The sequence below is a fragment of the Phasianus colchicus genome, chromosome 1 (assembly GCF_987193195.1).
Source record: "Phasianus colchicus chromosome 1, bPhaCol1.hap1.1, whole genome shotgun sequence".
Classification (NCBI taxonomy): domain Eukaryota; kingdom Metazoa; phylum Chordata; class Aves; order Galliformes; family Phasianidae; genus Phasianus; species Phasianus colchicus.
In genome coordinates, this window is record NC_143436.1 from 146,359,199 (window position 1) to 146,383,413 (window position 24,215).

Here is a 24,215-nt window from a genome sequence, read left to right on the forward strand (position 1 = left end):
AGAGCAGGCCCCCCATAGCAGGCTGCACAGGTAGATGTCCAGGTGAGTCTTGAATGTCTCCAGAGAAGGAGAATCCACAACCAGGGCAGAGTGGAGGGGGAGGATCACCTCCCTTGACCTGCTGGCCATGCTCCTAATGTTGATATTGTTGACAAATAATACATTATTAATAAATATTAATAATAATTGATAATAGTGATAATAAATAATAATGTTGATAAAAAATCTGAAATTTGTTTGCACAGAGAACCTTAACTTCAGTATTTTCAAAATCCTGAGTGCCTGACTTTGTGAACTTTGAATCATTTGCTAAACTACTATAAAAAAAACTGGAAATATCTGTTCTGTGAGGTTCAGGCAGAATATGGTAAAGGTATGGCCTTGTCTTTGACTTGGCTTTCCAGTGAGTGAGTATCTCTGTGTTCTCCAGGTATTAGGGATTAGTTCCAGCTGCCTGGCCAAAGCCAGCTGCAGGCGTACTATTGCAGAGCAAAAATCCTGCCCAGTAGAGCGCTACAGGATTATCACTCTTATCAGCATTTTCAGGATATTTTCTTATAGAAGTTGTAACAAGTCTTTAGTCAGCATTCATATTGTGATTTTTTTTTTTAAGGTTGACCAATATTTTGGAAGCTAATCTATATATTTTTTTTTCCAGAGACAGTTTATGCCATACAATTGCATTAAAAAATTTTCTCTGCTGAAATTTCAAGCCCTTCAAACAGGCATGCCTCAAAGGAAAACTGGTAAGAATTTGTTGAGGTCAAAGCAAAATGTCCTTTAGTAACATTCTTGGAAAAACCTAACTGTTCTGTATGAAATCAATCCATGTGGTTGAAACGAAGATGGAAAATGTTGGTATCTGGAGTGTGATAAAACTAAAAAAGTGGTAGGTGTGCCACCATGCTTATATCATGCTTTAATTACCTTCTTGCTTAGAAGATATTTAGTGATGAGATGTCGTACAATGTTGTCATCTTCCACCTCTCCTCCACCTGTGGCATGCCATTCTTGCCTGTGGTTCTTGGGTCTTTTAGACACAGAGTATGAGATGGCATTGGTTCCAGTCACTTACTTTTCATTATCCCTTAGAAACTAAAAGTTGCTCCCAAAGAAGAATGAAGGTCAAATCTTTTAATTAAAAGATTTGATTTTCTTTCTTTTAAACAGGGATGGAGAGCAGTCTGCAAGACATCCTGAGCTCCAAAGAGTTTCAGTCTAATCTAGTTCAGATTTAATTTAGTTCTAATTGCCCTGAATACTAAACTTATCTTAGAAGGCTAGAAAGTACTTTATTTTTCTTGTCACTTTTAGCTTTCCAACACTGCATTTCTCTACCTCTTTTTCATCAAATAAATCTCACGTGTCCTATCTATAGTATATGTATCTGTATTCTTTGCTCTTTTGTTGAATTTGTTTGGAGTCTGTAATCTTCTATTTTATGCCAAAGATAGGGCACAATATTTATCATTTCACTCACACTGAAAAGGTGATATTGAAATGTGTGCAAAATAATGCTGGATCGTGCCTGCTATTTGGGAAGAAATGTAGAGTATCTCTTCTCCCCATGCTGATGTGCTGTTTCTGCCCCTTATCATTTTTAACAACTTCCCAAGTTTTGCCTGAAAACATTTATGAGTTTTTCTTGAGAAAAACATTTCAAACATCTCTTTGCTGTGCCTTACACATTAATCTGTTGAAACAGAATCATAGGGTACCAATGTTTCAGTTTGTATAGCTGTTGCTTCTTACTGATGTGGCAGAAAAAAATCAAGCTTAATTTCTGGAACAATAGGAACATGTTTTAAGTGGTTTTATCTTGTTATAGGAGCCATTGGTTCTAATATTTATTTTAATATCATATGTAAATAAATGTAAGAAATACAGTTTGTTTGTTTACATATTTATTTATTACTGCTGTGTTCCTGAGAGTCTATGTTGGATTCTTCTTAGGATGAATTGGTGAAACATATTACCTTTTTCCTACTCTCTCTCTTACATGAGAATGCAAAAAATAATGTAAAATATAAACAAATCCTACACAGTATCATCATTTTAAAGGGTGTCAACACTGTGGGGATTTTCGTGTAAGAAGAAGATGAAAGACAGATGTTTAATGAAGGAGTCGAGGAAAAAGAATGACTCTTAGAAGAGCGGATAAAACAACAGCAAGAAGGGCAGGTCCTATTCCTAGATGGTTTCTATCAATAGACAAAAATGTTTCAGGTAAGCTACACTGCAGGTAATACGAGGGCTGCTCCGAAAGTAGTGCCTCCTATTTTATGATGTTGTTTCATGATGTCAAAAGCGGATGTTGGTATGGCAGTAGAGGTTGAACCTTTCCACCAATATTCTGCTCCATGTTGTTGCTGTGTGACAGATGGCAGCAGAGGGGCAGTCTGACAGAATGGAGTCTGACATTGAAGTGCATGGTGTGTCACTGAATTTGTCTGGGAAGAAAAAATAGCACCCACTGATATTCACAGATGCCTGCTGAATGTTTTTGGAGGCCAATCAGTAGATGTGAGTACAGTGAGGTTGTGGACGATGCATCACAGCAGTGGTGACAGCAACAGTGGGTCAAATAAAATGATAGAGAAAAAATTGAATCAACATCTGTTTTTTTTTTTGTTTGTGATCAGTGAAAGAAAATTAAATAAAGGTTATCTGTGGGAAAGCGTGACCAGTTTACAGAAGAGTTAAATGCAAGGTTTTTCCTATTTTTTCTTTTAACGTTTCCTGAGTTTTCTTTTTTTTTTTTCCCACTTGCTGATACATATACTTCAAAAATGTAGGGACAGATATATTCTGTGGTTCTCAAAAATTCTCAAGGGCAGCTAACGAAATACTGAATCATCAGGAAGCTGCCCTAGAATTTTTCCCTTAGGCGTATGATTATAGTAAAAGTGGCTGTGTGATGTTTTACCTCTGTGGTTTCTGTGCTTGTTATTCAGAAGTTGAGCTTGCTTCTGTTAATCTTTTTTTTTTGGTACAATCCAACTTTCAGGTCTTGGATGTGCTATAATTACAGACGTCTTTCTAGGCAATCCATGCATGACTTGAAAAGGGGTTTTTTTGGAAAAAGGGGGCAGAAATAGCACTGGAATAGGCTCCCCAGGGAGGTCGTTGAGTCACCATCTCTGGATGTGTGTAAAAACTGTTTGGATGTGGTGCTCAGGGATATTTAGGATTTAGCAGAGGGTTGTTAGTTAGGGTAGTTTGGTTAGGTTGTGGTTGGACTCAATGATCTTTAAAGTCTCTTCCAACCTGAGATCCAATTCTGTGATTCTATGATTTTCATGACTTTTTTTCTGTACTGGGACTCGTTGGAACCACAGTCTTGAGCAAACATGCTTTTCTTGTGAGCATAGAATCATTAAGGTTGGAAAAGATCTCTAAGATCATCTAGTCCTACTGTCAATCCATCACCACCACGCCCACCATGTTTTGTAAAATCAGGCTATTCAAGTAACAAAGTTCCAAAAGGATGATGCACCCTTGGGAAAATTCAGGGTGGAGGTGGTAACTTATGATTGTATTAGGATTCCTCCTGAGAGTCCAAAGTTCCTCACTCTCCTGTTCTCCCCAGTGTGCCTTGCTCTTTTATGGTAAGGCATGCATCCTTATGCAGAGCATAGCCTCCTCTTATACCAAGCATCTGCCACAGAAAAAACACAAAAATGTCAGGAATATCCATCAAAGTGTGATGACAAAGTATCTAAGATACTAAACCGGAGGCATTCAGGCAGAAGCCTTTCTCTAGCAACTAAAAGTAGAAAAATAAGGTTCCTTCCAACTATGGAGTTCTTCTGATTTCCCATAACATAGATCTAGAATAGTGTGAAGATTCAGCTGGAGCACATCGTTTCCCTACTAGGTCCAAGACTGCCAAGATTTTTGTGACAGAAAATAGTTCAATTTCCCAGGAAAACACAATCTGATTTCTATGATAGCAGGAAGGAACTTTGAGGATATGACAGGCGAGGTGTGGTTGCTTTGTCTAAAAGCATTCATCTTGATGCTTTAGGCATGAAAGTGCTTGGCAGTGACTCACGTGGAGCATTAGCCCACGTTAAGAAACATGCACAGCCTCTAGAGCCCCTACCTGTCTGGAAGCAGATGATGAGGCTCTGAGGCATCAGCACTGCTTCTCAGGCACACACCTCATAACCAGCAGCAGCTCTGGCACTGTGGTTGGCTTGGTTGATCTCTGCTTCTAGATGTCTTATGCCACATGACATGTATTTCCCTGTCAAAGCCTCTCAGATCCCAGATAGCAGGCTCATTCCTGGAAGCACATGTGATTACCAGCAGTCTTCCCACTAGTTCTTTGTAGTGTCTGGCTGGGCTTATGTTAACGGCCCTTCTTCAGAACAGGCTTTTAGAGCTCCTACAGGGAAGTTCTCCATGAGCCTGGAAGTGCCCAGCACCTTCACCAGCAGAGGGTCTGTGTTATCTGTGGGAGATGCTACACCTGGCTGGAGAACTGGAGCCTGAAGGTCTTTATGATTGGGGCAAACATCTTTCCTTACCTTATCTTGCCTTGCAAGAGACACAGGATGAATGTGGAGCACAGCTGGGTCAGATTACTCATGCTTCATGGCCTAGGTAAGTCATGACAGGACATGTTTCAGTCACTCTTTGTGTCTGGTGCAATCCAAGTTTCAGATCCTGGATGTGCTATAATTGTAGAAGTTTATCTAGGCAACACTAGGAATGGAGCAGCTGAATGAAAGTTGTCCAGTAGTGCTGATCTTTGAGAATTTTCAGGATTCCAAGACAATGTGTGCTTCTTCACCTAATTGGGCATTCCCAGAGGAAGGAAATGGCACAAATAGGTTTCCAGAAGGATCAGAGAAAGAATTTTCTTACAGAAATGCTACAAAAAATATAAGGCTGAGCCAGATTATGGGGTTGCTTAATTAGGCTCCCAGATTGTGAACAAATTCAATTACAATTATTCCCTTATAATGATTCTCAGGTAAAAAAGAGCCTTTACATCAAGAACGTGCCCCATCCCTGGAGACATTCAAGGTCAGACTGGATGGTGCTCTGAGCAACCTGATCTAGCTGTAGGTGTCCCTGTTCATTGGAGGGGAGTTGGACTAAACGACCTTTAGGGGTCCTTTCCAACTCAAATAATTTAGTGATTTTGTGTTTCTATGACTGCATTTGAGATTAGCTGGATTTTCCAAGAAATCCTCTCTGAAGTCAAAGGGTGTTTCCCCTGCCTTTTCTTTCTTTTTTTTTTTTTTTCCTATGAAGTGAACCCCAAGCAATGATTTTGCATAATTAGAAAGTCTTCCAGTAAAAAACTAAGGCTTGTGCACCTTTCTGTGCCACATGTGAAAAATGCACTGAGCAGCTACCAGTGTATGTGTTTTTTTGGGATTAACCCAACAGCATGGAACACGTGTGTGGGTGTCATGGGGGTGGTGGTTATGAACTGTAGGTGAGCCAAGTGTTTCAAATTCCTGGGGTGAGGACCGTTCTGCACAAATACGCTCTGACAGATTTGCTTTATGGATTGCAACGACTGATCATTTCTTAAATGAAATATCAGTTTCACTTGCCAAATATAGTATGTAAATCTCTCTGCTTGGCAGCTGAGTGTACTGAGTATGATTTTACTGGCATGTGTGGGTTGCTTGCTGCTTTGTTGTACTTCAAGAAAACTTTTGAGTACGGCTACCAGTTCTTATTTCTTTGCAATTAAATAGAAGATAGCTACCGATTAAATAAAGAGTGTCATTAATTCTGTGCATCTATACTAAGGCAAAATTTACTATCAGTGAACTGGAGATGGATAGTTCTTAGAAGAAAGGAAATTAACTGTTTTAATTAGCAAAATGCTACCTGAAAATTCAGAGTAAAAACAAATGCAGGCAGCTGTAGTGATAGAAATATGGGCTGCTTGAGTGTCTCTCTCATTTCCTCTCCTTTTTGATCCCTTTTTGTACTTCTGCAGAAGCTCTCCCCACCAAGCTTCTGCTTGGTGTTTAGTTACCATAGGCTCCCTGTTTATTCAGAGTAGAGAAGTAGCTGCCACCCAAGGGCAATTCAGTTCATCCAGCTCTGGAATTATCCCAGGGAGTACCTCACTTTCTCCTTCTGTTGATGAAGGAAGCCTATAATGACTGAATTCCCAGTCAGGCATACCATTAGGAAGGAGATGAGGGAAGGAGGACAGCTCTCCTCCATACCTGCTGGCACTGCCTAACTTTCAAGAGCTCTTGCCAGCTCTTGCCTTGGACAGTGGACTGGGAAACAGAATGTGAGCAATCTGGCAGCTCCTTCTCTGGCTGGGCAGCTGGGGCAGTTGCCATCTGCAGTCATATTCCCTTGTCTTTGTGCTCAGAATTATGGATAACCTCCAGAGAGGTTCATCGTTGCAGAAATCATTGTGTAGGTGTCCCTACACAATTCAGATACAGCCTGCAGTGTCCATTACTGGTGCTCATCTTGAGGAAATGCTGCAGAGGAGCCTATTTGGACATCAGCTAGAGAATTAAGCTGGTCAAGTTGGCTTTGCTGAGTTAATCAAATTAAATGCTAAGAACGTGGTGTGTATGACATCAGTTTTTGGTGTCACTTCTAGAAAGGGAGAAGGTTGTCTTGCTGAGCAGGCTATGCTGGATTCTCTGTGGGCCAAGGTGCAGTAATTATGGTTGCATGCTAAGGACCTTTTGCAAAATTCTCCTCTGCTTCCTCTTTCTGTGAAGCAGATCTGGAAGAAACAGCATCATGGAATCCAGTGGGTTTGGTGCGTACTACATTGCTGGGCAAAGGATAAGAGAAAGAGTGGTCGTTGATAAATCATCTGTGTCATTATCATTTTTATGTATCTGTGCGAGATGAAAGGATTAGAGTCATAAATATACTTCCTTCTCTGCTATCCAAGCCATGAAAATGTAGAAAAAATGTTTTCTCGGTTTTCAGGGTTTACAGAAGTGGTGAAAAAAACACCACCACCTCCAAAAGCTTTACTAAATCCTGCGAGGTAGCAGCAGGAGCAGTGCCCAGCACATGGCATGGAGTGCCAGCAACAGCAACCAGCCTAAACAAGCTCACTGCCAGCGGGTGAGGCTCCTTCAGGGTAGGCCGTGTTACCTCTGCCATTTACTCAGTGCAGCCAAATCCCACAGAAGAATGAATGGGCCAGGCACACATTTGTTTCTGACAGAAAGCTGTGCATCTTTTGTACGCATCAGCTGTGCTAAGCCATCTCATTCTGCCAATGCATTACTGTTGCATTGGCTGATATGAGAGTCAGGTTCCTCCCTTTTTTGTCTGCCTTCTGTAACCCTCTGGTGTGTATATTCACTCTTTCATGGCCCTGATTCATGAGAGTTTCTCCTTTCTGTTCAGAAGAATAGTAGTAACTCATGACTGCCTTCTGATTGGCAACTTTAAAGAAAATCTTTTTGGCCCATATAGAAAATTGCAAGTTGTATTGTCTATGAAAGTGTCGCCCACACCAATGTGTAAAAGGTAATACAAACTGATGTGGGAGTTAGCAAGTCCTTCCAACATGCTTTCAGGTCAACCGTTTCCCCTGAGTTTTATATTATTCCATTTGCTGACAAGGAAAGTTTCTTTCATTGTGTTCTATTGTACTTGTAAAACATAAAAATGAAATGTGTGAGCCCACAAAGTTCATATAAATCCTCTTGCTCTGTTTATTCTAGCTTGGTTTTTGTGTACACTTACTTATGGGTAAAAAAAAAATCATCTAAATTTTTCTTTATATTGTATCTCTGTTTATTATCATAATGGAAATTCTCAAAACCACAAGTCACCTGAAGCACCTCAGTTCTAAACTTTTAAGCTAGTAAGTCCTAGAAGCTTTTCTCTCCAGAGCTATTTCAAAATGTCAAGAGAAGAATTATTCCATCGCTTTAGCTATAGCAGTCACTATCTTAGATAAAATATATGATTCTATTTTCCTGTCATTTGGATCATTTGATTGGATATATTTTGCAATTTTCCTCTTAATTGGGATTTTTGCTTATTCTTCTTCAGAATTATCATGCACCTAACCCCATAATTTCTAAGCAAATGTGTATCAGCGTTTTGTCGGCTGACATTATGATATTAAAAATCTTTCACATTCTTCCTTTAGTGGTAGTTGAATCATCACCAGGAGGCATTTACTCTGAGTGCAAAAATGGAATTACTAACCAAATGCAGCAAAGGTTAAAAAATGCAAATAGTATTAAAAATGAATGAAGTCTCACTGCATGAAAGTCATATCCATAAATAGAATATTTTAGCTGTTGACTAAGAGTTTTTTCGTTCTCTGCTTTCCTTCCATTTGAAATAACTGAGAGCCAGGGTCTGTGAGATGAATGCAGTTCAGGTTACTTCTAGCTGTTAAAAAAGGAAGATAGGTCAAATGAGAGGCAGCTGTCATCCCTATGGAGATGGTATCCCCTGATCCTGCCCTTTGCTCTGATTAGGCAGACCCAGCCAAAATAAAGGGGGTGTGAGCTGAGCTGTCACAGTTGATGAAATGCCCACAGCATGCTTTTAACTGCTTTGTGTTACGTGTGAGTCATTTATAAGGGTGAACTACAAGCACAAATTTATTGCTGGAAGCAAAGCTGTTGGATCTGATAGCATTAACTGTTTAGGATATACAAGGGCTGCTCTGAAAGTGATTGCCTCCTATTTTATTATGTTGGCCCACAATGTCAGAGGTGGATGTTGGTGGTATGGCAGTTGGATGAGGGCCAGGCTCTTTCCAGTGGTGTGCAGTAATAGGACAAGAAGCAGTGGCCAAAAACTGGGACACAAGAAGTTCCACGAAAATGTGTAGAAGAACTAATTTACAGTGAGGGCGGTGGAATGGTGGAACAGGTTGCCCAGAGAAGCTGTGGAGTCTCCTTCTCTGAAGATATTCAAGACCCTTCTGGATGCCTACCTGTGCAACCTACTGTAGGGAGACTGCTTCAGCAGGGGGGTTGGACTTGCTGATGGCTTGAGGTCCCTTCCAACCCTCACAATTCTATGATTCTGTGATCATTCCAAGTTAGATCATGTGGTTGAGATATGGATAAATGTATGTAAATATAGATTGAAGGAGAACTACCTTTGGCTTGCATTGATTCAAGCCTCTTGGTGTGAACTAGGGAAATACATTTTTCTTATGAGCTAACATGAGCATTTAAAGCTTTTGTGGTAAAAACTGCAGGACTGTATACTGCTTGTATGCTGATACGACCTGGCTTTCCCACACCAAAGTAACACTACCTCCTCTAATGAGACACATCCCGGTGAAGGAGCTTCCTCTGGGACACTGCCAGCGTGCGCTGCATTCTCTGTCCTACTAACTGTCCTCCTCTGTCCCCCAGCATGCCTGGGCCTCTGTCAATCACCCTGATTACAAATTTGAACTCTGCTGCACAGAAGTCATAATGTCCCAGAAGCAGTCACTTCTGCTCTTAAAAACTGCTAATTATGGAAGCGTCCCTTTTCCCATTAGCTCACCGCTGCAAGCAGTAGCACACCTAAAATTAGGCTAAAATGTAAAGCAGGAAAGGGGACACTGAATCCTTCCTTGGAAAAAAAGGAAGAGGGGTAGGGAGGAGAAGAGACTGTGGAAATCATAGAACCACAGACAGGTTTGGGTTGGAAAGGACCACAAAGCCCATCCAGCCCTAACCCTGTACCGTGGGCAGGGCTGCCCTCCACCGACTCAGCTGCCCAGGGCTCATCCAACCTGGCCTTGAGTGCCTCCAGGAATGGAGCACAACAGCTTCTCTGGGCAGCTGTGCCAGCACCTTACTGCCCTCTGAGTTAAGAATTTTCTCCTAACATCTAAATCAAATTTCCTCTATTTTAGTTTAAAACCATCCCCCCTTGTCCCTCAGTGTCAGACCACTTAAAAAGTCAGTCTCCCTCCTGCCTATAAGCTCCCTTCAAGTACTGGAAGGCCACAATGAGGTGAAGTCTCCCTGCAGCCTTCTCTTCTCCAGGTATAGCAAGCCCAGCTCCCTCAGCCTGTCTCCATAGGAGAGGTGCTTCAGCCCTCTGACTCCAGCATAACACAGGAGAATGGAAGCCTCCTGCCTGGCTGGGGGACATAGGTGGTATGTGTGTGGGTAGGCTGGCTCTGAGATGAGGAGTGCTAGGAAGAAAGGTCCAGTGTGTCACTGTATCCATTGTATCAATGTATCATGATTTGAAACTCTTCTACTTCTCATTTCATTAACAGCGTTTTAGGCCACAATTTTTAACAATCTAAATGTCATGCAGAGGTCCAGATATTCCCAGAGCTCAGAGGAGGTACTTCAGCAGCTTTATCTTAGGCTTCATCCTGATCTCTACGAAAACCATTTTCTCATGTAAACAAAGTTTCTGTGACATTTTGCTAGGGACCCCTGGCTGAAAATGGAACTGATTTTGCACTCCAGGAAGTTCTGTATTACTAAACTTTGTATGGCATTGCCTTGCCTTTGCATGGCATGGCATGAACCAAAACTTATATGGCAAAACACAAGGGAGGAGAATCCCCTTTTGACATTGGGCTGGCTGGACAGCTCTGTATACACTTGTCGCAGGCCTGCTGTCATGGATATGCAGTCAGGGAGGTGAGGAGAGCAGGCTGTGTGTCATCACTACTATTTTTGACTGCAGAAATACTGCTAGTGGCCCAGGGTGGCTAAATTTATGTTAGAACTGCCTGCAGAAGGCACATGGTTTAAACACGGTGTTGTTTTACCTAGGTATGAAATCCTATGGGAAAAGTAGAGATGAGGAGTAGGTAACTCAGCAGCGCAGAGAAGAGGGACTAAGTCTTCCCAGCCTGCCTGACGCCTTCCAGGCCAGCAAAAGCTCCTTAGGAGCCTTATCAGAGTGGTGAGTGTCCTAAAGCTTGGTAACTCATTAAATTCCAGCTATCTTTTGTGTGCATTCACTGAGAAATGGCTGCTTTGTGTGTTCCCTTCTAAGCCGTTTCTATTTTGCTTGCAGAGCCTCTTTGCGCATGGTAAAACTGGCTGAATAGGATGACCCTGAGAGAGAAGGGCTACACCCTAAACAATGACAGTAAGATTCTCTGAATACGTGTGAAAGCAGATACGCTTTAGCATTTGCTCCCAGATGAGCCTGTAGCCAACAAATAGTGAGACACAAACCTGTGCTGCCCTGGACGTGGTTAGCCCCAGAGGAAAACACTGACGTTTTTACCACTGGCACCATGCCTCTTTTGTGCCACTGGGGAGCTGTCCCCAAAGCAAGGCTGCATTTTTAAGGTTCAAACAGGAGATACTCCTAAAAATAAGGGGAAAAAGCAGAAAAATAGAACAACTACACTTCTCCGCCTTGTACTAGTTCCAGTACAGTTGTTGCATCTTGGCCATTGCTTTTAACATTTTTGGGCATCCTAAGACAAAACCTAACAGATATATTCTTCAGGAATCTGCTTTTCTAGTCATGTGTCTTATCAGTTTTTTGAATTCATTATATAATAGCTTCATTGTAGTCCCTAATGCTGTGTTCAGCCGTTTACAAATTACATAAGAAGATGCTTCCTCTTGCTTGTTTAAATCAGCTCCTTACTAACTTCACTGGATTGCCCCATAACTCCTGCACTGAGAAAGGCAATGTGAAATCCTCCAGTTTTCACCTTCCTTACACTACTCATCATGCCAGAAACCTCCAGTGTATTTTTTTTAACATATGTTTTAACTTCATATTTTTCCAACAGTAGTAAAAACAAAGTGAAACCATAAAAAATACTTTTTTTTTTTTTAATTTTTAAGTATTTTCCTTTCTAAAGAAGGAAGAATGGGCTGAAACTCATGATTGCAATTTTTTCTTTGATAATCCATATATAGTTTAATGTGATAACTACTGATAATTATTTATGAGAGACTAAGATACAGCAAGGATATCAGTTTCAAGTCAGGTAGAGACATCTGAAGAAAGGAAAAGGTATTTTATTGTATAAAAACTCCAGTCTGGAGGCTTTCAAAACTGATTTTAAAGCAGGAGGACCTTGTACGATAAAAAGAAGCACACTGTTTCCACGTGTATATAAACTGTTGTGAAATGTGTCTGAATTATAATGTTCTCAATTTTGACAAGAGAAAAAAACGTTAACAATAGGGCTGAGCAATATTATGTGATCAAGGTACTTCCTTGAAAAATACATCAGCTCAGTATGTAACTTACAGAAAAAGAAGTGGATCTTCCAATTGTTACTGTTGACTAAAAAAGCAATTTAAAAGATTGTGTTCTGATTAGGAGGCAAAGTGCCTTCTTTTGAGTTATAATTACTTTATGAAATTGTTAAATAAAAGTTAAGTTTTGCTCCCACAGCTTGTTCTAGACATAGTGAAGCAATTCTCTATTGACAGAATGATTCTTCAGTAATCAGCTGAGAAACTATACTTTTAACATTATCGATGCTGTTAGAGATCAGCCAGAAGATTATGTTCCACTCCCATCTAGTGGTGAATACAACATGCACACCATAATCTCTTTCGTTAAAGAGCTGTAGGAATTTGTGTTGTCCTTCCTAGGAATGACAGTGTGGAGTGAGTGACCTTAACTGCAGCTTTGCCTATGGCAGAAAACAGCTCTAAGTAGCTTAAAATTGCAAACAAACAACTTCTGAAGTAGAGTAAGGGGATTTGAATCAGTAAAGATGAAAAACAAAACAGTGAATGTAACTGTGCTGTTTAGGTACAAAATAAAATTAAGACAATTTTTTGCTGGAGTTTTAAGACATACCTTTTTTTTGTTTTCACTTTTAACGTATGCAGTTCATAGCAGGATGAGACTGTAAGATGACAGGTCATGTACTCAAAAGCATGTGAGTAACCATTTGTTTGGCTTTCAGATGGCTGAGATAGAGTGAGTCCCACCAGCAACACTTCCCTGGAGCTGCCAGTAGCTGCTCATACCCTTTAGCTCCTTATTCCTCCATGTTGGAGTCTATAATCTTGCCATTTGCCTGTAGTCTTGGGTAGACTAGTGCTACAGTATCAGCTTTCACTAAGGACCATTCCTTGTGTTATGATTGCAAAGCAAATCTACTGGAGCTGTTTATCTAGAAATAGAGCAATGCAAATCTGAGACTAGAATTAAGATGTATAAAGTCGTGTTAATTAACTTGCTTGATTACCCAAATCATCTTTTGAAGCACAGAAACGAGCTTGTTGGGAGAGACTCCAAGAGGTCATACAGTCTATTCCTGTGCCAAAAGATGGTGTTGCCTCTATGAGCATCATTCCTTGACAAGCAGCAATGCAACCTATTTTTAAATGCCTCTTAAGTTGGATCTTCCACATTCCTGCTATAGCTTACTCTATACTACTGTGTCCTCAATGCTATATTTATTTTTTCCCATAACATCCAATCTGAATCTTTTCTGCTACAGTTTAAGCCCATTCATACTTGCATTCTGTGTAGACAGCCCTGTTCCCAGTTTGGAATTTTCTTGGATTCAGGCTGTCTTTTTCAGTCTTCTCTCCAGTCTGAGCAACATTTGCTTGTTCAGTTTTTCCTTTCTAGATCTCTGATCATTCTGATTTCTTTGCTCTGTACTTTCTTTAGTATTTGTCCCGAAAAGCAGAGTTCCATATGTAAGTAATTACTCCTGCTCATAACTAACAAGCATGGGCAGTCCAGATAGATAACTTACTGTTTTTTTGGGCTATATTCCTATAGTTATGACCTGGTAGGATATATAAGTTTTGGCAGCAGTACTGGACATTATTGACTCTTTCTCTTCTGCTCATGATTCACTGAAACTTGAAGTCTTTTTTTTTCGCAGATCTGCTCTCTCGTTCATTATCTTCCGTCCCTTACTGCATGGATGTAAACTGCTTTTAACTTGATCCTGCTGAATCTTATGCTACTTTAGAAATAATTTCTTCTGATTGTCAATTACTTTGAAATCTAACCCTGTTCTTAATCTTCAGACCTTTTTTAACACTTTTTTTTACTATTTACAGATTCAGTAGGAATATTTCCTTTTCCTCCTCCCTTCAGTGCTTGATAGTGCTAGGTCTACAACAGTCCTACAGGACTGTAAGTCTATGACAGTAACTATTGCTGTTTAGTTTTAGTTTTCTTAGTTTTAGTTACATATCTCCCTGTTTTATAGATTCTTGAAGATATCTGTCTCAGTGTTCTGAGGGAACTGAAAACTGATAGCTATACTTCATCTTGTTTTTATCGCCTTTTAAAGCCAGGTGCCATAGTTTCCCTTTTCATGTTTCACAGTAAGTATTCAACCCTCCAAGTGTGCTCAAAGAATGCTAATGTCACTACTTATGTTCTATTAGCATAATATACATGAGGACTGGCTGATTTGAAGAAAACATATTACCTTCTTGATTTAAATACATTTTAACTTGTCTTATGCTAGCCTAATCACAGGCCTAACCCTTTTGTCACTCTTGTTTGGTTCATTAACTAATTGATTTCTCGTTTAGTGTGGAGACAAATACAGAAAGGCATTTGGTCCTGATGCCATCTGCCAATAGACTTTCTTTTCAATCAAGCAACAGATTAGCATTTTTCTTTGTCATCTTGTTACTTGGTATCCATTGTTGCCTTTGAAATCTCTTACCTACTCAAATCTCTTGGACATTTCTGAGTTTTTCCCCAGTTGTTTATGCAATTTTATATACACCCTAATCACTCTGACCTAGTTTCCATGGGTGTGTACTTATTTTTGGCATTTGATACAATCAGAAAGACCATGAGTTAGCTAAACTCAATTCTCATTGTGGATTCTGACCGTCCTCTGTCTTGGTAAAGCTATCACCTGCTGACTCACATCTGTAGCCTCACAGGGTTTCTAAGAGCACTTAAAAGCTCTTCTAAGAGCATTTTCTTTTCTTTATATTTGTGACCCGAGAGATTTTACTTACGAATTCTCTATGCTTTTTGAAGTTTGTCTTCCTGATATCCATTTTTATTATCTTTTTCAACCTCCTTCTTTCCTAGGAAATGGGAATGTTATCTTTACACAAGCTATCCCATTCTGATTCTGGCGGAGATAAAATCTACCAGAGCATTCTCTAGCTTCTTCTTACAGTCTGTTAAAAAAATCAGCATCTCAGCAGGTACATGCAGCCATGTCCTTTTCCAAACATTTTTGGGTTGATTAAACAGCTTTACTAACACTAAGTCTTCAATAGTTGCAAGCGATCGTGGCAGATATTCAAAGAAAATTGCATTGACCAAGAGTCACCCAATTCCTGATGCTAGTGTGCATGTTCCTTCTGTTTTTTTCACCAAAGGCTGTTAAGCCATTCTCCCTCAGCAGTTTGGACGTACAAGCATCAGTGATGCACAAAGCTGTGCTATCACTCTATTATTTTTTTTTCCTAGAGCAAGTTACACTACTTTCATTAACATCTGAATTATTCCATAAATAATAATGGATGATAATATTGGCAGAGCCCACAGTGGGAGATAATTGAAATTATAGAAAGAGTCCTTCAATTGGCAAGGCTGAACAACTCAAAGCCTGCATTTGTTGCTAAATTAGGAAAATTAGTAGGAAAATTAGTTGTGTTTATAAGGCTTGCGCTTCCTTCGTATATTTTCAGAGCAACAAAAATACAACGTAACCAATTCCCTTGGGCTACAGTTCAGTTTAACATCCACGGTTCCACAGCAGAACAATGGAAATTCTAAAGATGCCATCTCATTAATTGAAGCTAGTACAATGAATGGAATGAGACTAATGGCATTGATCATTAGTGTAGAGTAAAAACCTCTGTTCTTCAGATCATTGAATTCAGAAGAATCTCAGATCCGCTTCTTCACACTTCTGACAGTCTAGATACTTTGAGGTACAGTTTACAATGATTTTGCATTGGAGTACACAAGCATTGACTGTAATTAATTTTCCCTAGCTTATGTTCCCAGCATGTACTTTGGCAAGGCATTACAAAACAGATAATACCATTCAAATAATCTATGTCCTTGAAGATAAGATACTCCTTTTAGAATTACGCCTTTTAGAATTATATTCAATTCCTCATCTAAAATGTGAAACTGAAGCTTCACTTTGAAATGTTTGGTTAGTGAGATGAAAGGGAAAGACACACTGATAGTTGGAAGGACAGTAATTCTTAGCCTTCCTGAAATAGCAGGTATTCTATTTTTCAGATGATTCTATGTATTATTCAGGATATCATAGAATCATAGAATGGCTTGGGTTGGAGGGGACCTTATAAAGTTCATTCAGTTTTAACCCCCTACCATGGACAGAGTTGCCACCCACTAGATCTGAGGATTAAGTTAAATAAAGGCATCAGCTCTCAAAAAAAGATATTGTAAAGTATTTCTAAATCCTCTTTTGGGTATGCAAATAGATGTGGAGAGTGCAAGTGAGGAGAGCATCTAAGTTTTGGCTTGAAGGCATTGGCTTTCTAGTATTTTAATAGGCAAGCTGTTCAGTAAATAGAAGGGAGATCTGTAATTCCTCAAGGAATCTCTGGAGGGATTTAAGCCACGTATATTCTGTTTACAAATATTTCTCATCATGTGGATATGTCGTGATATTTTTGCTTCTTAAATTATTAGAAATACGAAATCCAAATATCTAATGCTTAAAATGCCTTTGCTTCCCTCAGGGTATTCCTCCCAGGGAATTTTATTCTTCTTGACATCGTGCTGTACAGTAAATACCATATTCAAATGTTTGCAATCTATTTCATTAAGAGAAGAAGAAGGAGTCTAATCATTCAATTGTCTCCAATGTCAATCAAGGAAAGGAGAAATAAGAAAAAAGTCAGAAAGAAAAAAAGACCTTATTTGAAAAAAAAAAAAGACTCTGTTGTGTCAGTAGGACCATCTCCATTACCATGTTGACTGGAATTATCAGATAGACTAAAAAAAAAATCCAATGCACTATAGAAATGCAGGATTGGAGAAGCTACCAGTACTCCTCTAGAAATCCATTTAATGCAGCAGAACCTTTGGGGTCAAGCTGTCTCTCTACAGTCTTTCCAAAGGCTGAGTATTTGATTTAGGACACAGGTTTAATGTAAAAAAAAAATTGGCATACCAGGGGTTGCCCTATTTCAAAGCCACAATGTATTTTTCCACACTTGAGATCTGCTTTCGTTAGATTTGCTGGTGGAAGGACCTCTTCAGCATCTAAGCTCTGTCAAATGTTGTTGTCCCTCTGCACTGTGGTAGCAGAACATCTTGGCTTCAGGAACATGCTTTGGAGGTGAAGACCTCCAAATCTTTCCCCAGAGTCCTGGGAAGAGGATCTGAGTGTTATTTTTCCTTATTTGTAACATCTGACTTAACAAAAGGGCAGAATTTATCTGCAGGTGAAGAGGGACCAAAGCTAATGCTAAAATGTAAACCAGCAGCACACATCCTTCCCGGTATTGTGCATCTGCTTTCAGATCTGCTGTTTCTAACAGAGCACATCAGTGAATGCATTAAGTGAGTTCTGTTACGCACTGCTGGTTGTCTGGAACAGAAAGAATATTAAATGATGAAAAGCAGGTGTGAAATATGTTCTGTGAATACACTGGAGATATGTCTTGATTTGAAAACAGACTGGGAGGTATACCAGCCTTACTTAGGGAAAAAAAAAATACTTGGGGACTGTGATAATTAGATGAAATGATTTGTTTCTCCAGTTCTCCATGTGGTATCAATTGTGAGATACATTTTAAAAATCCTGAAATAATACATTCTCGTAATGCGTAAATGTGGAAACGAAGGATGAAGGAATGGGAGATGTCTACGCTGCATGCAGAAGGATTTTGGGGTGGGTAAAGGATCTTACTTTTTTGTAAAACACTTGCAGTTAACATTCAGAAATAAAATAAAACAGATGAATATATGTTTTCTGCTTTATGCAGTTTGTAAAAGAAAGGTAGACTTCCCAGAGGCAAGTCCATTAAGTCCTCCAGTAAGATGAGGAATGCAGCTAGTTTCTACTTAGCTCCAGACAGTGAAATGCAAAAACCACAGTGGTTCATTCTGATGCTGCTTGAGAGGCAGATTACATCAGACTTTTGCAGATAGTTCCAGTTCTCCTTGGGTGCTTGGGTGACTGTTAGACCTTGAGGACGGGAAAGAAACCTGTGCTTCCTCTGCCTTCACAACAGACAAACACAGGGTAGACAGAAGGAAGAAAACAAACCATTCCTTTCATAAAAATAGCATATTTTGCTATTCCATCGAATCGTCTAGGGTGGATATATACTGTATAATGAAATGGGATGCAGAGATGCCCTAAGTAGCATTGGCTGACCTGACTCTGGACTTGCCAATGAGTCAGATTTGCTGAGGCTGGTGACAGGTAATACACACAAGGCTGCAAATCAGGTCCTGACCCAAGGATGAGAAATCCTTGTGGGTTTATTCCATCAAATAGGTGTTGAATAAAGGCCATACAAGTGAGGGGTCTTTTTCCAACAGGGATCAAAATCACAGATAGTACATGTCTGAAAATGCTTGCTACTTCAATGTAATGGATAGGATCCATGGATGTGGCTCTACTAGTAGTTTGTGTAGGACTGTTGTTATTATTAATTAAATTATTAGTGATGCAAACTGTATAAAGCGATGAAGATTTCTAGTGACGTGAAGGTTCCAGCTCCCTCACAGTCAGTAAGTGCAGACCATGTTGCAACATGGAAAGTTGTTACTTATTGCTGATGAAATGCTTTTTAAAGCTAGATGTAGAACAGTTACAGGCTGCATTTAAAAATAAAAAAGTGGATTGAAGGGAATTTGTTAGTATTTTAGATATCTGTAGTTTGCAAACAAAATTTACTGTTGACTTGAAAGCGAGAGGCACTCTGAATACAGAGGAGAATTAGAATAGACAGTGTTTCTTTTTGTATTCCCAAGCAGCAGTAAAAACAGGATAAAGTGGGACAGTGGAGGTCATTTACTGAATGGAAACAGTTATTACCTCTGCCTATAAGCTGTGAATGCATCAGTCAGACATGGCAGAACTGAAGAAAAACTGCCTGTATTCTTTGATTGCAAGCTGTATGTGAAGGCAATGGGAAAACAGAGACAGTGAAGAAGCAGATGAGATCTTGGAGCCTGCTAAGGAGAGTATTTCCAGCCGTGATGAAGTAGGCTGTACTGCTAGTAGTAATCCCATGGCACCCCTTCTGCACTCCTGCAATTCTGGTTATCCTTGTTCAAGAGAGTCTTGAAGGACCATGCTCAATAAAGATGAACAGGACTTGCTATCGAGACCATTATCTTGTGGTTCATAAGAAGAAATGGAAAAGCTTCGCTTGCTTAATCTGCTTAAAGAACCTGAAAGAGAACAGGAACAACACTGGTTTGAAAAATGGTATTTGGAGAATGTTCTGCCTGTTTCATTGCTGGCAGAAAAGGGGCAGTGCTGAGGTCCAGCAGCCTCCCTCCTTGGTGTGCACTGATTTGGTGTTTTACTAACGACTTGGAAGAGGAAATAGGATATGCTTATTAAATTTGCCAGTGACTGAAACCTGAGAGAAATTGCAATGCTGGTGATGGGAGAAACAATTTGGAGTCAAGCCAGTTCACAGAGCTGTGGATTTATTTCCCACTTCTGCATCTGCAGTGTGAGATGCGTGAACATGCTTTCTCCTCATCTTCTTTGTCCTCCCTGTAATGTACTGTTTCCCATCACCACGTGTTTTTCCCTGGTTCTGCTCTGTGCTACCAACCAGACAAAATAAACACACGGTGCACTCATACTGCAACCTTGTCCTCTGTCTCAGATGTAATTTTCATCTTTTTCCTCTATCCGGTCATTGATTTTCACGCAGCTTGAAAGAACTTAATGCCTATGCTGCTTTTCAACTAAATCAGATAGAGAAGCAAATGAGTTCCAAGAAAATTGAAGAGAATTAGAAAGTTTCAGGTAAACAGATAAAGCAGCTGCCTAAATGTGTGTGTTTTGTTTTCTGAGGAATTGGGTGGAAAATAAGATTCAGTTCCATTTGCAGTAACCCTTGAACTGAGATAGGGAATAATAGCCATATAGCAGCTCTTCAAAAAACAATATGGCAGCCAAAGTGGATCCCAAGATAATCATGATTCAAAAATTCAAAGGTCATGTTATTACGTATAATATGAAAAGGAACAGAATATTTCAAACTTTGCACCATAGAGATAACTTATTTGCAGCACTGCCTCCATTTTGCTGTGCATTACAATTTGCTGTAATGGGGACCAAATGGAAGCTGCCCAGAATGGCTGGTTGTCTAGAATGCATGTTTTATGTGAAAAGGTTGGGATAATTTGTATAGCTTCCACTATTAAAATAAGAGAGGGAAAAATGCTAACAGTCTTCCAATACTGCTTGTAAAATGAAGTTCTCCGTGTAGGTTTCCATGTATGTTGATAGGACAAGGAGAAACAGACAAAATTTTTCAGGAAGGGAAGAGGCAGATTAGGCATTAAGAAAAAAAATTTCCTAACTAGAGTTTGGAATGTGTTGCCTAATTGATTTTAATGTTTACCATAAGTGAAGGCCTTTAGCTGCTGATAATACAAGAATTTGTCAGGGATGGCATGAATATGTTGCTAATGATCGTAGCTTGGAACAGTGGAATCCCAGGCATTTATACAGACTGGAAGGAGCAGTCCTTGAGAGCAGCCCTGCAGAGAAGGATCTGGGGGTCCTGATGGATAAAAAACTTAACATGAGCCATCAGTGTACACTTGCAGGTTAGAAAGCCAGTGGCATCCTGGGCTCCATCAGAAGAGGAGTGGCCAGCAGGGACAGGGAAGTGATTGTCCCTCTCTACTCTGCTCTTGTGAGGCCCCATCTGGAGTGCTGTGTCCAGGTCTGGAGCCTCCAGTACAAGAAAAACAGGGAGCTGTTGGAGAGGGTCCAGAGGAGGGCCACAAAGGGAATTGGAGCACCTCCCCTATGAGGACAGGCTGAGGGAGCTGGGCTTGTTCAGCCTGGAGAAAAGAAGGCTGCGGGGTGACCTCATTGCAGCCTTCCAGTATCTAAAGGGAGCCTACAAACAGGCGAATCAACTATTTGAAAGGGTAGATAACTGCAGGACAAGGGGAAATGGTTGAGGGAGGGAAGATTTAGGTTGGATGTCAGGGGGAAATTCGTTACAGAGAGAGTGGTGAGGTGCTGGAACAGGCTGCCCAGAGAGGTTGTGGATGCCCCGTCCCTGGAGGTGTTCAAGGCCTGAACAGGTGGGCAGCCTGGTCTAGCATTAAATGTGGAGGTTGGTGGCCCTGCATGTGGCAGGGTGTTGGAGATTCATGATCCTTGAGGTCCATTCCAACCCTGGCCATTCTGTGGTTCTGTGATTATGTGAATGGCTTGTATAGCTTTTTGTATTTATTCCATTTTTATTATTCAAAGAATCTGAGTTTGATATCAATGAATGCATAGGAAAGAAGAACTCTAATTTGTATTTAGGAAAAATATTGATAAAAAGAGCTTGTGATTTCTGGCTATGAGCCAGTTATTCTAGAAATTAGAAGAAAGCTTCAAGCCATCAGCGACAGTTTTCCATATGAAATGCACATCCTACTGGCTCTAACCTGGAATATGATTAGTTTGGAAGGTCTGTTGCACATTTTCTTCCCAGGCGACCCAGCTCAAGGATCCAGAACATCTCTTCTGGAAATCTTACGTGTGCATGACCTTGGCTTTCAAAAAGAAGGCAACAGAATGCTTAAAGCCCACAGGTCTCCTGCTATGGAATTAGGCTTGTGAATAAGGAAGTGAATGTGATTCATAACCGTGTGCAAAATCACCATCTCTCCTTTCAATGGGCTTTTTGGAACATACTTAAAGTTTTATTTTCTCAACCCTTACCGTCTTCTGAAATGTTCAGCTATATTCCAGTCCAATATATAGGGTTTTAGAATCATCACAATGACAGTGAAGCATCGCTAACACTGGATGGTGGCATTGCAGAATGAATCAGACATGCAAAACAAGCAGCATCTATTTATACATACAGATATCCCAGTAATCAAGGAAAAGATTTGTGGAGTAAAATGTATTGTAGAATACTTCACATATAATTTGCTTTAGGAAAAAAGAGCTGTAGCAACCATGTAGTTGCAGCAGTTCAGATTTTTTCCAAAATAAAAAAACAGTCCTGGGGTAATAAAAGTAGTATAATTTATGGCATTTGTTCTTACAGAATAATCCTTGAATATTTAGTTTTAAGAATACAGCCCAGGAAACAAACAGGATGGAGCAGAGGTTTTTTAAGAAATTTAATCCTGAAGGGAGGAAAAGGTGAAATATATTTGTAGCAGGTTTCTTTCATTTTCTTTTGTTTTACTGCAGTTGTTCTACTTACGCTTTGCAAGCTGAGAAGTAATATGAGCTCCTAGATGTTCAGATGGGATATCCATTCTTGTTGGCCTTATCTGAGTCTAGGAGATAGAAAGACACCTGCAAATTAAAAGCAGGTAACATATGTGGCTGTTCTTTCAAAGAGCATCTCTGTTATGCTGTTTTCTACTTTTTTTTTTTTTTTCTGAAAAAAAAGAAGAGCAAGAGTCCCTTACTGTGAACCAGAGCCAAAGCTGCCAACAGCTGCCATATTTTGCTTTGCATTATCCATTTTGTACCTGTGGGCAAAGCTTCAGGTGCTGCAGGGTGGTCCTCAATAGCTGGATATAGCAGTGGTGCCTATCAATGCAGATAAAAGTTGTTACTCCCTCAAAAACCAACTTTGCAGTTCACCCCAAGGAAACCAGTTCTCTCCAAAACAAGCTGTGGGAAGGGCTGGTTCAGGTCAGGGTCGGTTCCAAAAGTCAGCATGGACCTGGCCACACCACTTCTCTCTGTCCACCTCTGTTGCAGAGCACGATCTCCCAGCACTGACCCCAACCTCCAGCTGCCTCCTCCCAGGACTCCCACCTGCCCTCCTGCTGCATCTGCCCATCTGCAGTGCTTGGCTTGACGTGTGTGTTGATGGATTTAGCACTGCAAGGACGACAGCAAGGTATAGTTGGGATCTCAGTGGTTTTTCAGAGATCTGATCCTTTGTCAAAGGCATCCACAGAAGCAGTTAGACTAGATTTAGGCTGTTTAGTCCTGTTACAGATCCAACTCTACTGTCCATTTTATTATGTTTGAAACTGTCTCTTTTTTCCTTTGTGGGACAGCAAATTACTACATTTTTCCACTTGACAAATGAAATGAAATTAAGTCAGAAATTTATTGTTAATTTGCAAGTCTATATTTCATATTCCAGCCTGTTAAAAAATTAATCATTGTTTATAATGATTTTAAATTGTTTAATGCAGAGGAACCAATGGATCCTACTCCTAGATATCCACATCTTCAGGTAAGTTCAGACACGGACTTTGGAGAAGTGTAGCACAAAGTAAGGGGAAGCAGAGGACTTATAAGCCTTGGATTGCTTAAACTTGCCTGAATCGAAGTGCCTGTGCATCCTGAAGATTAGTTTTGTGTCTGTTGATGAGAAAGTAGACATGAAATGCACTGTTCGAATGATTTCCCTTTTTGGTTTAGGATACAGCTCAGAGACACTAGGTGGCACCTTTTGTTTGCTACGTGCATGAGGCCTGAAATAGGGCCCATCTGAATGCTGGTGAAAGCTGACAATTATTTTTGAAGCAACTGGTGCATCCATATGGATCCTTGCTGACGGAGGAGACAAAAATATCCCAGTGCTCCTTATCCAGAAAAACAGGACAGAGCACCTATTAACTACCCTGTTTCTTCTCTTTTTATCTTTTCTGTACTGTAGCTGGTGTGGCACTGAAACGCTCCCACTCAGTTAAACAGCAGGCTAAGTTAAACAGCAGGCTAAGATTGGTTCTGTTCCTGATTCCTACTAGGGTACTGAGTTGAATGAAAGCTGAACACAACACAGGGAGATCAGATGCGATTTAGGTCAGTAAGACATAACATATCACACAGTGGAAGTGCAATGTACGGTCATGAGAGTCTGCAGCACTGCTTAGCTGCCTCATTGCAGCTATCTGGTGTCATTCAGGGTGCCATAAAAGATGCTGCATCATGTCCAGGAGCTGCTCCTGAAAGGCATGGATTATACCTATACAGCCTCACCTGGGGCATCTTGGCTGGCCCCGTCTCAGATGAATGACTGCCATGGAGAACAGCCACACTGACTCAGTGGAGCTACCTTGCAAGAGACCATGAGCCCAAACTCCATTCATCCTCTTTTGACTGTGTATGTGGAACCACTATTGATCAGGTGCCCGACCTCTAGGCAAACATCTAAACC

The 24,215-nt window shown here is 40.3% G+C and overlaps 1 long non-coding RNA gene across 4 annotated transcripts in view; it reads left to right on the top strand.

The window, feature by feature from the left end:
- The first annotated feature begins 2,007 nt into the window (after positions 1 to 2,007).
- LOC149920129 (uncharacterized) overlaps positions 2,008 to 24,215 on the top strand; it is a 38,008-nt gene continuing 15,800 nt past the window's right edge. For 3 of the 4 annotated variants that reach the window (XR_016461255.1, XR_016461256.1, XR_016461258.1), the window contains exons 1-2: positions 2,008 to 2,226; positions 22,802 to 22,943. This is a non-coding gene — a long non-coding RNA (uncharacterized LOC149920129). Of the gene's footprint in view, positions 2,227 to 10,727; positions 10,861 to 10,974; positions 11,050 to 22,801; positions 22,944 to 24,215 lie in introns of all 4 variants that reach the window. The other variant, XR_016461257.1, reaches the window with a different exon arrangement.